Source organism: Schistocerca piceifrons, chromosome 2 (assembly GCF_021461385.2).
Source record: "Schistocerca piceifrons isolate TAMUIC-IGC-003096 chromosome 2, iqSchPice1.1, whole genome shotgun sequence".
Lineage (NCBI taxonomy): Eukaryota > Metazoa > Arthropoda > Insecta > Orthoptera > Acrididae > Schistocerca > Schistocerca piceifrons.
The window spans coordinates 989,287,249-989,302,336 of NC_060139.1; positions in this window are offsets into that span (position 1 = coordinate 989,287,249).

Consider the following 15,088-nt stretch of genomic DNA (forward strand, 5'->3'; position numbering starts at 1 on the left):
TCCCTAGCTCCACATCACTGAAAGCCCTCTTTCATGATGAGTTTATGAGCATGCAATGTGAACGAACGAATAAATGAAAGAATGAGTGAAATTGAAATAGCTCTTTAGCCTGCAAATCTGGCTAAATTATTAACTTCTAAGCCTACCCATCCTTTTAATATAAAAGGTTCTCGAACACAGTGACTAATGACAACACACTCTTTAATGTTACTATGTAAACATGAATGGGAATGGTCTTTATTCCATTTCTAGCCATTATGGATCTCCAAAAGATTTCACGAACAATAATCTTTCACCAGTTGTCACTTCTCACTTGTTTCCGGTACATGCGTGATTTAGGTGGATGCAAAACAACAGTTTTACACACCTTAATTCTGCTGCATAAGATTTTAAAATGTCACTAGAACCGACGGATTCAGAAGTTCGATCTTAGTTGGCCCCAAGTTGTGTCACATACAGGGTGTTACAAAAAGGTACGGCCAAACTTTCAGGAAACATTCCTCACACACAAAGAAAGAAAATATGTTATGTGGACAAGTGTCCGGAAACGCTTACTTTCCATGTTAGAGCTCATTTTATTACTTCTCTTCAAATCACATTAATCATGGCATGGAAACACACAGTAACAGAACGTACCAGCGTGATTTCAAACACTTTGTTACAGGAAATGTTCAAAATGTCCTCAGTTAGCGAAGATAGATGCATCCACCCTCCGTCGCATGGAATCCCTGATGCGCTGATGCAGCCCTGGAGAATGGCGTATTGTATCACAGCCGTCCACAATACGAGCACAAAGAGTCTCTACATTTGGTACCGGGGTTGCGTAGACAAGAGCTTTCAAATGCCCCCATAAATGAAAGTCAAGAGGGTTGAGGTCAGGAGAGCGTGGAGGCCACGGAATTGGTCCGCCTCTACCAGTCCATCGGTCACCGAATCTGTTGTTGAGAAGCGTGCGAACACTTCGACTGAAAGGTGCAGGAGCTCCATCGCGCATGAACCACATGATGTGTCGTACTTGTAAAGGCACATGTTCTAGCAGCACAGGTAGAGTATCCCGTATGAAATCGTGATAACGTGCTCCATTGAGCGTAGGTGGACGAAACTATAATGAGCTCTAACATGGAAATTAAGCGTTTCCGGACACATATCCACATAACATCTTTTCTTTATTTGTGTGTGAGGAATGTTTCCTGAAAGTTTGGCCGTACCTTTTGTAACACCCTGTATAAACATGGAGATTATTTGATTGGGGACGAAGAGGATTTACTGCCACAGCCTATAGACAAAACTGCAGTCCAAAAAGTGGGTTGTGCAAACTGACTATCCTGGTTAAGAAACTTATTCACGTCGTTCTGCATCAATGCTCTGGAACTGAGTCTAGAAACTACTAGGAGGCGGGCAAATAATCGACCCCGACAACAGGCCATTGCTTTTTTCGATTTCTAGCCATTATGGATCTCCAAAAGATTTCACGAACAATAATCTTTCACCAGTGGTCACTTCTTACTTGTTTCCAGTACATGCGTGATTTAGGTGGATGTAAAAAAACAGTTTCACACGCCTTAATTCTGCTGCATAAGATTTTCAAATGTCCCTCGAACAAACGGATTCAGAAGTTCTATCTTCGTTGGCCACAAGTTGTGTCGCATATAAATATGAAGATTATTTGTTTGTGGACGAAGGGGATCTACTGTCATAGCCTATAGACAAATCCGCATTCCAAAAAGTGGGTTGTGCAAGCTGACTTTCCTGGTTAAGAAACTTATTCACGTCGTTCTGCATCAATGCTCTGGAACTCAGTCTAGAAACTACTAGGAGGCGGGCGAATAATCGACCCTGACAACAGACCATTGCTTTACAGTCGCAGGGGCTCACCGTCGACCGGCGTGCCTTTGCCCTAATAACAGCAACAGTTGTCTAGAATAGGTTTTGTCTGGCAAGCGCAGATTACATATGTAAGGCTTGGTATATACAAGGTGTCCCAGCACGAACGGTCAGTACTCAAGTATATGACAGGAACGATAATTCGAATCAAGGAAAGTAAAGTAAATAGTGACTCTAAAATGCATACCTTAAAAGCTATGAGCACTTGCTCAGTAGATGAGGTTTGTTTCACAGTAGCAAAATTGAACAAGTCCTCTTAGCTCTTAACGTATAGATCTTGGAGTTGATGTTTGCTTCTAATGATCAATCCTGTCATAGAATAATGGGAAAGCTCAGTCTAGTAAGGAGTTTGCTTACAAAAAACTGTTTACACCCATTTTGCAATATGTCACAGACGTTTGTGACCCATACGAAGTGGGACTAACAGGGAGAATATAACGCATACAACAAAGGGCAGCACGAAATATACCGCGAAATCTTACTTGCAAAACTAAAGAACCAGTGTTAAATGGGGTGACTAGCTACATACTACAGCCTTCTACACTACTGGCCATTAAAATTGCTACACCAAGAAGAAATGCAGATGACAAACGGGTATTCATTGGACAAATATATTATACTAGAACTGACATGTGCTTACATTTTCACGCAATTTGGGTGCATTGATCCTGAGAAATCAGTACCCAGAGCAACCATCTCTGGCCGTAGTAACGGCCTTGATACGCCTGGCCATTGAGTCAAACAGAGATTTGATGGCGTGTACAGGTACAGCTGCCCATGCAGCTTCAACACGATACCACAGTTCATGAAGAGTAGTGACTGGCGTATTGTGACGAGCCAGTTGCTCGGCCACCATTGACCAGACGTTTTCAATTGGTGAGAGATCTGGAGAATGTGCTGGCCAGGGCAGCAGTCGAACGTTTTCTGTATCCAGAAAGGCCCGTACAGGACCTGCAACATGCGGTCGTGCATTATCCTACTGAAATGTAGGGTTTTGCAGGGATCGAATGAAGGGTAGAGCCGCGGGTCGTAACACATCTGAAATGTAACGTCCACTGTTCAAAGTGCCGCCAATGCGAACAAGAGGTGACAGAGACGTGTAACCAATGGCACCCCATACCATCACTCCGGGTGATACGCCAGTATGGCAATGACGAATACACGCCTCCAATGTGCGTTCACCGCGGTGTCGCCAAACACGAATGTGACCATCACGATGCTGTAAACAGAACCTGGATTGCTCGAACAGTCCACGGGTGTACTGCCGGTCCATAGTGTCCAACGGACACCCGTGGACTGTTCGGGCAAGATATACGCTGGGAGAAGTTGAAGAATTACATCAGAACCTGGATTCATCCGAAAATACGACGTTATGCCATTCGTGCTCCCAGGTTCGTCGTTGAGTACACCATCGCAGGCGCTCCTGTCTGTGATGCAGCCATGGTCTCCGAGCTGATTGCCCATGCTGCTGCAAACGTCGTGGAACTGTTCGTACAGTTGGTTGTTGTCTTGCAAACGTCTCCATATGTTGACTCAGGAATCGAGACGTGGCTGCACGATCCGTTACAGCCATGCGAATAAGATGCCTGGCATCTCGACTGCTAGTGATACGAGGCCGTTGGGATCCAGCACGGTATTACTCTCCTGAACCCACCGATTCCATATTCTGCTTACAGTCATTGGATCTCGACCAACGCGAGCAGCAATGTCGCGATACGATAAACCGCAATCGCGATAGGCTACAATCCGACCTCTATCAAAGTCGGAAACGGTACGCATTTCTCCTCCTTACACGAGGCATCACAACAAAATTTCACCAGGCAACGCCGGTCAGCTGCTGTTTGTGTATGAGAAATCGGGTGGAAACTTTCCTCATGTCAGCACGTTGTAGGTGCCGCCACCGGCGCCAACCTTGTGTGAATGCTGGGAAAAGCTAATCATTTGCATATCACAGCATCTTCTTCCTGTCGGTAAATTTCGCGTCTGTAGCACGTCATCTTCGTGGTGTAGCAATTTTAATGGCCAGTAGTGTACATATAGCTCCAGATAGGACTGCGAAGCATAGGTTGAAAATACCGCTTCAGCTGTAAATTTATTTATTTTCACATGACCAGTTTCGGACTGTTATGAGCCCATCCTCAGGTGTCGTAGCTGTGCTGTGGTCCCCGAGCCCCGCGTGTACCAGGCGCGGTGTGCTGCCTATGAGAGCAGAACAGGGAGTAGCGGATGCGAACGAGGAGGGAAATTGGTAAACCAGAGTGGCAAAAGTGCTGCCATCTATTGACGGAGAGAAGAACGCGGGGCCACTAGCCCGGACGTTCACAATTTGAATTTAGTGGTTTACATTTAAAACGAAGAAAAAACAAAAAAATTACATAAAAAGACACGAAACAAGTTAAAAGTGTATTATGCGTAGTAAAGGAGCATTTTGAACAGGTCGGTACTGAACTGTAGTAAAACTGAGTGGAAGGTGCGGTATAAAATTATAATATAAACCGTAAAGCGTAATGAAACTATCCTTTTACATGGGTGGCAAATTTAAAACTCCCAGTACCTATTGCAACTTACATCCTTCTGAATCTGCTTAGTCTATTCATCTCTTGGTCTCCCTCTACGATTTTTCCCCTCCACGCTACCCTCCAACACTAAATTGGTGATCCCTTGATACCTCAGAACATTCCTACCGACCAATCCCTTCTTCTAGTCAAGTTGTGCCACAAATTTCTCTTCTCCCCAATTCTGTTCAACACCTCCTCATTAGTTATGTGATTACCCATCTAATCTTCAACATTCTTCTGTAGCACCACATTTCGGAAGCTTCTATTCTCTTCTTGTCGAAACTATTTATCGTCCATGTTTCACTTCCATACAAATACTTTCAGAAACGACTTCCTGACACTTAAATCTATACTCGATGTTAACAAATTTCTCTTCCTCAGAAACGCTTTCCTTGCCATTGCCAGTCGACATTTTATATCCTCTCTACTTCGACCATCATCAGTTGTGCATAGAACTTCTCGTGCCACTTGGGACAGTCTAAGCTAAGTCGTTGCCCTTGACTTGCACCGCTCTAGAAGTAACGGCCCCTCAACTGGAAGAGGAGGAGGAGATTAGTGTTTAACGTTCCGTCGACAACGAGGTCATTAGAGACGGAGCACAAGTTCGGAATAGGGAGGGTTGAGGATGGATGGCTGGACGCGGATTTGAGCCGCCGTCCTCCCGAATGCAAGTCCCCTCAACTGGTTTTCCTACCAAACATACACGGAAACTTCCTGGACAGTATCCTCCTCCACCATCCAAGATGCAAAGACACTGTTAGCACTGTTTGAAGGCGTCGATGCTGAGCCTTCGCCGTCTGTACAACATTCCGCAAATAATGTAAGGTGCCTGCATGGAGGACAAATGTGTTATATCGCGTAGCTGCTAATAAACTTGGTCCAGTCTTAACATTAATTTACCTCTTTTCACTATTGTACCATCAAACATTGAAGAAGACAATTATATTGATAAAATATTTACTTAGCGTGTCCAATTACCATCGCATACGTGATACGGTCTAGAAGAAAGCAGGTGTTGACAGATGTGAAAACTACCGAACTATCAGTTTAATAAGTCACGGCTGTAAAATACTAACGCGAATTCTTTACAGACGAATGGAAAAACTAGTAGAAGCCGACCTAGGGGAAGATCAGTTTGGATTCCGTAGAAATATTGGAACACGTGAGGCAATACTGACTCTACGACTTATTTTAGAAGCTAGATTAAGGAAAGGCAAACCTACGTTTCTAGCATTTCTAGACTTACAGAAAGCTTTTGACAATGTTGACTGGAATACTCTGTTTCAAATTCTGAAGGTGGCAGGGGTAAAATACAGGGAGCGAAAGGCTGTTTACAATTTGTATAGAAACCAACTTGCATTTATAAGAGCTGAGGGGCATGAAAGGGAAGCAGTGGTTGGGAAGGGAGTAAGACAGGGTTGTAGCCTCTTCCCGATGTTATTCAATGTGTATACTGAGCAAGCAGTGAAGGAAACGAAAGAAAAATTAGGACTAGGTATTAAAATCCGTGGAGAAGAAATAAAAACTTTGAGGTTCGCCGATGACATTGTAATTCTGTCAGAGACAGCAAAGGACTTGGAAGAGCAGTTGAACGGAATGGATAGTGTCTTGAAAGGAGGATATAAGATGAACATCAACATAAGCAAAACGAGGATAATGGAATGTAATCGAATTAAGTCGGGTAATACTGAGGGAATTAGATTAGGAAATGAGACAAAGTAGTCAAGGTGTTTTGCTATTTGAGGAGTAAAATAACTGATGATGGTCGAAGTAGAGAGGATATAAAGTGTAGACTGGCAATGGCAAGGAAAGCGTGTCTGAAGAAGAGAAATTTGTTAACATCGAGTATAGATTTAAGTGTAAGGAAGTCGTTTCTGAAAGTATTTGTACGGAGTGTAGCCATGTATGGAAGTGAAATATGGACGATAAATAGTTTAGACAAGAAGAGAATAGAAGCTTTCGAAATGTGGTGCTACAGAAGAATGCTGATGATTAGATGGGTAGATCACATAACTAATGAGGAGGTGTTGAATAGGATTGGGGAGAAGAGAAGTTTGTGGCACAACTAGACTAGAAGAAGGGATCGGTTGGTAGGACATGTTCTGAGGCATCAAGGGATCACCAGTTTAGTATTGGAGGGCAGCGTAGAGGGTAAAAATCGTAGAGGAAGACCAATAGATGACTACACTATGCAGATTCAGAAGGATGTAGGTTGCAGTAGGTACTGGGAGATGAAGAAACTTGCACAGGATAGAGTAGCATGGAGAGCTGCATCAAACCAGTCTCAGGACTGAAGACCACAACAACAAGAACGTGATACGGAAAGTGCTACGGCATTAAATTCCTCTCTCTCACGTATTGAGAGTTCTTTTAGCTGAAGTGCCTGTGGGCCGGCCGCGGTGGTCGAGCGGTTCTAGGCGCTGCAGTCCGGAACCGCGGGACTGCTACGGTCGCAGGTTCGAATCCTGCCTCGGGCATGGATGTGTGTGATGTCCTTAGGTTAGTTAGGTTTTACTAGTTCTAAGTTCTAGGGGACTAATGACCTCAGAAGTTGAGTCCCATAGTGCTCATAGCCATTTGAACCATTTGAAGTGCCTGTGATACTAGAAATAATACGAGTAAATGCACTTGATTTGACTTCCACTGTTTGCTCAAGAGATTTTAGCACTTACTTGCAGTAGTCCCCAGCTCGTGGTCGTGCGGTAGCGTTCTCGTTTTCCGCGCCTGGGTTCCCGGGTTCGATTCCCGGCGGGGTCAGGGATTTTCTCTGCCTCGTGACGACTGGGTGCTGTGTGCTGTCCTTAGGTTAGTTAGGTTTAAGTAGTTCTAAGTTCTATGGGGCTGATGACCATAGATGTTAAGTCCCATAGTGCTAAAAGCCATTTTGAACTTACTTTCAGCAATTTTGTTCTCTGCAAGTGTTCGACAACGTTGAGGCCCTCCGGCTTCTTGAAATATGATATCTTATCCAGTTCTGATTGTTGATAAATTTTATTTGTTTCTAAAAGCGTCGTTTTACATTTGTTGGAGTGCTTATTTGACTCCCGGGTGCATTCTCAGCACAGTGATCCTGTGCGTGCTACACCTATGGCACAGGCAACTGCAGCGTCGGACCACTGTCAGCTTCCATAGTTTTGATAGCCTCTCGAATTCTTCGAGAAACTGAATTAATTTGTCGGCTACCTGGTAATCTCAGTTCCTAAAGAAGAGTATTTCCCCGAATCCACGTGAAATTTCAGCAATTTGTTCATGCTGTATAAAAACGGATTTTAGCACGACACTCAAAGTATTCCACTAAGTCTCACCGTATCGCTTTACGGAAACTACAACCGCGAGCCTTTCATATGACCACTTCTTTTTAAATAATTGACGGCATTTTTAGTTGATTCCGACGACGGATGAACGTTAGGATATCATTCGTGCAGTCATTTACGCTCAAGGTTCAAAATGGCTCTGAGTACTATGGGACTCAACTTCTGAGGTCATCAGTCCCCTAGAACTTAGAACTACTTTAGCCTAACTAACCTAAGGACATCACACACATCCATGCCCAAGGCAGGATTCGAACCTGCGACCGTAGCGGTCACGCGGTTCCAGACTGTAGCGCCTAGAACCGCTTGGCCACTCCGGTCGGCTATGCTCAAGGGTGTGGCTCCTAGTGCTAGGAGAGTGATTGTTCCACAAGCTGCGTCATGGTCACGTATTGAACAGTGACCCGAAAATAGAATAAATTTTCTTTACTTTAGGTCTATAATCACCATCTTCAGATCAGTTTTACAAAAACATGTCCTAATATACTGGAGCCATAGTGGGAGTGATCGTTGTACGGGAGACGACAATAGTTCTCTAGTACCTTTTTAATATTTGCCTCCTAATCGGTAACAAACTTAAGACCAAAGAGATGGTTTGTAAATATCCCTAAATTGCTTATGTTATTTTCAATTTCGTTCCGTAAATTTCTAGCACTCTTCTCCATTTAGTATTTTATCCATCTACAACAACTGCATTTCTATTTACTCAAATAATCACCAACCAGTTGCACAAAAGAAATCTTACTGCCTTTACCGGTTTCAGACATCTAGTGCCCTTCTTGTAAACATTATAATTATCACAATATTTGCGAGTGTCCACTATGAACTATGGCCCACAAGGCCACTGCAAAATTCTGCATACATCTTATTTTCGACGCCGGTAGAAAAAATGAAGTTCCTTTTGTGCAGGTGGATGCTGATTATTGCAGTAAACTTTTCTCCATATCAGATGGGAACTTTGCAACAAACAGGACCCGATTTTCGCATTGCAACTCTCGCGAGACTGAATGCGTTGTTAGAGTCAGATAACGTCTTTTAGTGCACGCGTCTGTCTACATGTCAGACGTACACGCGCACGCACCATCCTCCACATCCTGCAATACCGTAGCCATAAGTATACGTCTGCGAGTTCTTTTCATGGCGAGATATTGTTGATGGGTGAGGAACCACGTCTCTTGCACTTGCAGTGGGGTTCTGTGCTCTTGTGCTCTTATTTCTGGTAGTGTCCGTACAAGATCTAGAATGTCTTCTCCTGCTTCTTTGTTGAACGGCTGCAGATCTCTTGTGCTCATTGTTGCACACTTCTCCAGGACAATGGATTTTGTTGACACCGGAATGTTGCCACTCCTATTGATCTGACTATTAGGAGAAGCTTTGCAGGTATTCAGTTGTCGCACATATGTTACTGTCATCACGGAAAGCTAATAACGTACTACAGCCACTACACTCTGAAAACCTACAGACATATTTTGACTGTCCACAACTTGTGTAAAATTTTGCCATACCACGCTCACTCCTGATTTCTTCAGGCGATTATCGGTTTCCTCCTCCAGCTTCAGCGAAACTCTTTTTTCTCCTCAATATATTTTCTGATCCGTGGACGTTGGAAGGGCCTTTGTTGTTCGATGTCTATTTCAGACGTAATAATGATAATAAGAACAATAATATACGCTAACGCAAAAGGGACTGGTCACAGTGTCTTGCTCTCAACTGTCAGCACAGAGCTGCACTATAGCCGATGTTAGGGACGGTAAACGGATATTTCCGACACATTCTCGTCTGGACCTGCAGTATTCACCTGTGCATTAGTGGAGACACGATGTTGAGAGCGTCAGCTGCAATTCCCGGGACAGGTGATCCGGCCTCCTTATGTTGCGGTCACAGTGGCTCCGATGTCGGTGGATCCCGCCAACGACCGACATCTTTTCAAAACAGTACGGCACTACGTGCGCGGACGCAGATTTTAACTGTCCGCCACAACCTGCCGGAATTCCCTTTTTTTAATCATTTACGTTGCAGCTTGGATTTGCCGCCTGATTTATCAGCCGGCCGGCCGGAGTGGCCAAGCGGTTCTAGGCGCTACATTCTGGAACCGCACGATCGCTACAGTCACAGTTTCGAATCCTGCCTCGGGCATGGATATGCGTGATGTCCTTAGGTTAGTTAGGTTTAAGTAGTTCTAAGTTCTAGGGGAATGATGACCTCAGAAGTTAAGTCCCATAGTGCTCAGAGCCATTTGAACCATTTTTTATCAGCCGTTTTAGTGAATGACGCGTGAGCTGTCGTCCAAGTTTTACTTTTTCCGCCGCAGAAATTGGGCGAAGGCCATTTAATTTTTAGTTTTGGACCTCCATTACTGTATGGTGTTTTTTTAGCCCTTTTTCGGGCTTTCTTGTTTTTGGCTGCCTCCTATTCTGTCCATTGGGACTGACGCATAGTCGTTTAACTACACTCTGTGTTCGTGTTCTCTAGTTTTCAATTGGGCGCGTATGACCCCAGGTGTTTTTGTGCCCTAAAGCAAAAACAAACAAACAAACTGGCGTTTTATGCCAGTAGAACAGTTATTGAGTTAACATGAAGTAGTATGCAAATGTAGTGCACGGTATGTATTTCCACTTTTAAGTGGTTTAGGTTTTAGCGTATCTTATGCTTCGCTTTAAGCTTGTCTTTCACTCGTGTGCTAAATGACAATCATTGAAGGTTAATTGACGCACGTCTGCACAACTTTGTAACAAATTCAGCGAAACACAGTGTTTATAACTTGCTTTTCAAGGTTACCACGTATTACCTCGAGTATGTAACAGAACGTTTGTCCCGGCATCCCATATATTCGTAAAATTGTCTGTTTATTCCGATAACTGAGCACAGCGTGTATAGTACTCGCCCCGTTCTTTACGAGACAAGAAAGCTCTTTCACTTGCCTTCGGCGTCTCTTTAATAGCAGCATGCGCTGGGCACCACTCGTATCCAAGCACAGCGGCGTCGTGGTGTGCACCCCACCCTAAGAGGTTAAAATCTAACCTACTTCACTCATGGAATAGAGTCTCACCTAACCTGACCTCCTTGACCCTGACAAAGGAGATCGGACGCGGTACGTCCATTCTGTCGGCCGATGTTATCGGGCGGCCTTTGACGACAGCGTCTGACGACTTTTGTCGGTGCCAGTGTAAACTTAGCGTTAACTGGGTGCACATTGTGCATTTCTGCAGCAGTGAGTGAGACCGGTTCACGAAGTCAATGAGTTTTCCTGCGATTTTCATGTGACAGCGTGTTCAAGTTGCTTCCGGTATGGCGAAGGGCCGGCCACTGTGGCCGAGCGGTTCTAGGCGCTTCAGTTTGGAACCGCGCTACCGCTACGGTCGCAGGTTCGAATCCTGCCTCGGGCATGGTCGTGTGTGATGTCCTTAGGTTAGTTAGGTTTAAGTAGTTCTAATTTCTAGAGGACTGATGACCTCAGATGTTAAGTCCCATAGTGCTCACAGCCATTTCAATTTTATGGGCTAAGGATTTGACCACCGACACATTGAGAACTTATAAAAGTGTACCGCAAAAGACTGTGTTTGTCGAAAATTATCCAGGAACATTACACGAAGAAGAATTTTTAAAATTAGAATGTACAAAGAGGTGGTTGAAACATTTGTGGATGATATCCCTACTGTGGATGACAAAAATAATAACAACTTAGCTACAGTATTTGAGATGAAGTGTCATAAAAGGGATCAGGAAGACGGAAGGGAAAGCATGAATTGTATAAAGCAATAAAAAGTTGCTTGTACTATGTTCATCACTGTATTACAAGCTACTCTGTTGTACCCATTATTTTGCATTACGAGTTATTTTTCTTTACAAAGGCTCAAGGACACCATGTTCCTTGTATATCAATCCTTCACCGATTCTCAAAGGAGTACAAACGATTCAGAAAGCAACTCCGACCGCTTGTGGACAGTCATTCCCGCCTCCCAGAGCTGTCGACACCTGGGCTCGGTCGCGTACCAGACCGTGCTGCTGCCCTCGACGGCGCATCGCGGCTCACCTACTCTGCTCCTGGGAAAATTAAGCTCGATTACCGGCGGTGCTGGCAGCGGAACGGAGCAGTCGGCCGCACGCGGGCTCACGAGTGTAAGTGCGACGAGATGCACATATCTACTCTCTGCCATTCGCTTCAAAGTGGTTCGAAGTGTATGGATCTCAAGTTGGTGAAGAGTTTGTCGTACATTTATCCAACTCTGAGGTTTCAGGTGTTATTTATAGCGCATAGTGTACACATTTATACACCAAAGTGCCAAAGAAACTAGTATAGGCATGCGTATTCAAATACAGAGATACGTAAACATACAGAATACTGCGCTGCGGTCGGCAACGCCTTTATAAGACAAGCGTCTGTCGCACTTGTTAGATCGGTTACTGATGCTACCATGACTGGTTATCAAGATTTCAGTGAGTTTGAACGTGGCGTTTGTAGTCGGTGCACGAGCGATGGGACACAGCATCTCCGAGGTAGCGATGATTTGGGGATTTTCCCGTACGACCATTTCACGACTGTACCGTGAATATCAGGAATCCGGTAATACATCAAATCTCCGACATCGCTTCGGCCGGAAGAAGATCCTGCAAGAACGGGACCAACAACGAATGAAGAGAATTATTCAGCGTGGCAGAAGTGCAACCCTTACGCAAACGGCTGCAGATTTCAGTGCTGGGCCATCAACAAGTGTCAGCGTGCGAACCAAGAAAATGGCTCTGACCACTGTGGGACTCAACTTCTGAGGTCATTAGTCCCCTAGAACTTAGAACTAGTTAAACCTAACTAACCTAAGAACATCGCATACATCCATGCCCGAGGCAGGATTCGAACCTGCGACCGTAGCGGTCTCGCGGTTCCAGACTGCAGCGCCTAGAACCGCACGGCCACTTCAGCCGGCCGTGCGAACCATTCAGCGGAACATCATCGATATGGAACCGAATGCCCACTCGTGTACCTGACACGCGCCTTTGCATCTTAGCATTACACAGAAAGCAACAGGGCCATAATATCAAATACACAGAGCTTGTGTTAAACAATTTTATCTACCTCACACATACAACATGACAGCTTGGTGTTTAACAACCTCACCACAATTACTATAAAACCTTTCTCAAACCCCTATGAACATTTACTTAACCGGTGTATAAAGCATTAATTAAAGTTGCTCCGGCGCTTCAGTCCGGAACCACGCTGCTGCTACGGTTGCAGGTTCGATGGATGTGTGTGATGTCCTTAGGTTAGTTAGGTTAAAGTAGTTCAAGTCTAGGGGACTGACGATGATCTCAGATGTTAAGTCCCATAGTGCTTCGAGCCATTTGAACCAATTTTTGAAAGTTGCTCCTGGCACAAACATTTAATAAAACCAGAACTTACCAAACTCAGAACGGCAATACTATGCTATACAATGTCTTAACATAAAAAAGCCAACTAACCAAGCGGAGCCTTAATGAATTTGTTCGGGCGCTAATGACAGAGCGCCACTCAACATTACAAAATCGAAGTCATACTTCAAGCCTAAAGTACATTCGCCAGAGAGACGAAGGAACGGGGTACCAAGCTTAACGACCTGACGGAGCCAGAGAACAAGAGCGAAGCAATACTAAAACATAAAGAGCTGATCGAGGAAGAGGACCTCCACATGGAGGCGGTCAAACGAATGACAGTTCCTCTGGCAACAGCCAAGTCGTCAAGCCCCGATGCCTCGCCCCACCGTACCAGACGAAATGCACTGCGCTCCACCTAACGGAAACATAAATCAACTTCAACAGCACACGTGCATTTACACATTCCTACTACACAAGACATAAAACCATAACTTTTAAAACAGGAAAGCTCGCCTAAAACAGGTTTTTAACTCAGCAACTTAAACATTCACTAAACACCACGCAATAGTAACAGCTGAGTTTATTTTAAAGACAAGACCGAAGTATATTTTCATGAAACATGAAACGAGACAGCATCGTCTTTCGTTATTCCTCACAAATGTGCAGATACTCTTGTTTAAAAAGCACGGTTAGCACCACCATAAACATACAATCACCAAATAATGAGCAGTTCACCAGATTTGCTTACATATGTCTGCTGATCCTTTATCAAGTAGTAAGAAACCGAGGTGGAATACCTAAGGCATTCAAACTGCGGACAACATTGATTAACTATTAATAGATATAATTAGGCACACAGTTGCATCAGCTTTAATCAAAAACACACCATATGACCAGGCAGAAGGTTAATCCAGGTGGCGCTCCGGCAAGCTCTTCACCTCAGCGTGCACTGCGTGGTGAGCACAAAACCAAACACCACGCATCGTGCCAGAACCCAACTTCGCCGCCGTCTCCGGCCGCAGCGCCCCACTCGTATCAGGCGCAATGATCCTGCGCGCCAAGTAAGGGTCAACCTCCCGATCCCGTAGTAACTCGCGACAGACAGACCACTTAGTCCGTTGTTGCCTCGACGCTGCAGACTTAAATAGCCGAACCCGCAATGAACAACTGACTTGCGGCTTTCCAAAGGAAAATCGAAAGCAAAGATGACACTAGCGGGACAGAAGTACTGGCGCCAGCCTTTGATCGCTGCACGACACAGAGCTTTACGCCTCGCCTGGGCCCAACAACACCAACATTGTTGATGAATGTAACATGTTGCCTGGTCGGACGAGTCTCGCTTGAAATTGTATCGAGCGGATGAACGTGTACGGAATGGAGACAACCTTACGAACCCATGGAGGCTGATTGTCAGCAGGGAACTGTTCCAGCTGGTGGAGGCTCTACAATGGTGTGGGGCGCGTGCAGTTGGACTTACATGGGACTCCAGATACGTCTAGATACGACTCTGACAGGTGAAACTTACGCAACCATCCTGTCTGATCGTTTGCATCCATTCATGTCCATTGTGCATTCCGACGAACGTAGACAATTCAATCAGGACAATGCGACGCCCCCGAGCAGTTCTAGGCGCTTCAGTCTGGAACCGCGCGACCGCTACGGTCGCAGGTTCGAATCCTGCCTCGGGCATGGATGTGTGTGATGTCCTTAGGTTAGTTAGGTTTAAGTAGTTCTAAGTCTAGGGGACTGATGACCTCCGATGCTAAGTCCCATAGTGCTCAGAGCTATTTGAACCAATGCGGCGCCCCACACGCCCAGAATCGCTAAAGAGTGGCTCCAGGAACACTCTTGTGAGTTTAAACACTTCCGCTGACCACCAAACTCCCAAGACATGAACATTATTGAGCATATCTGGGATCCCTTGCAACGCGCTATTGAGAAGAGAGCTCCACACCCTGGTACTCTTATGGATTTATGGTCAGCCCT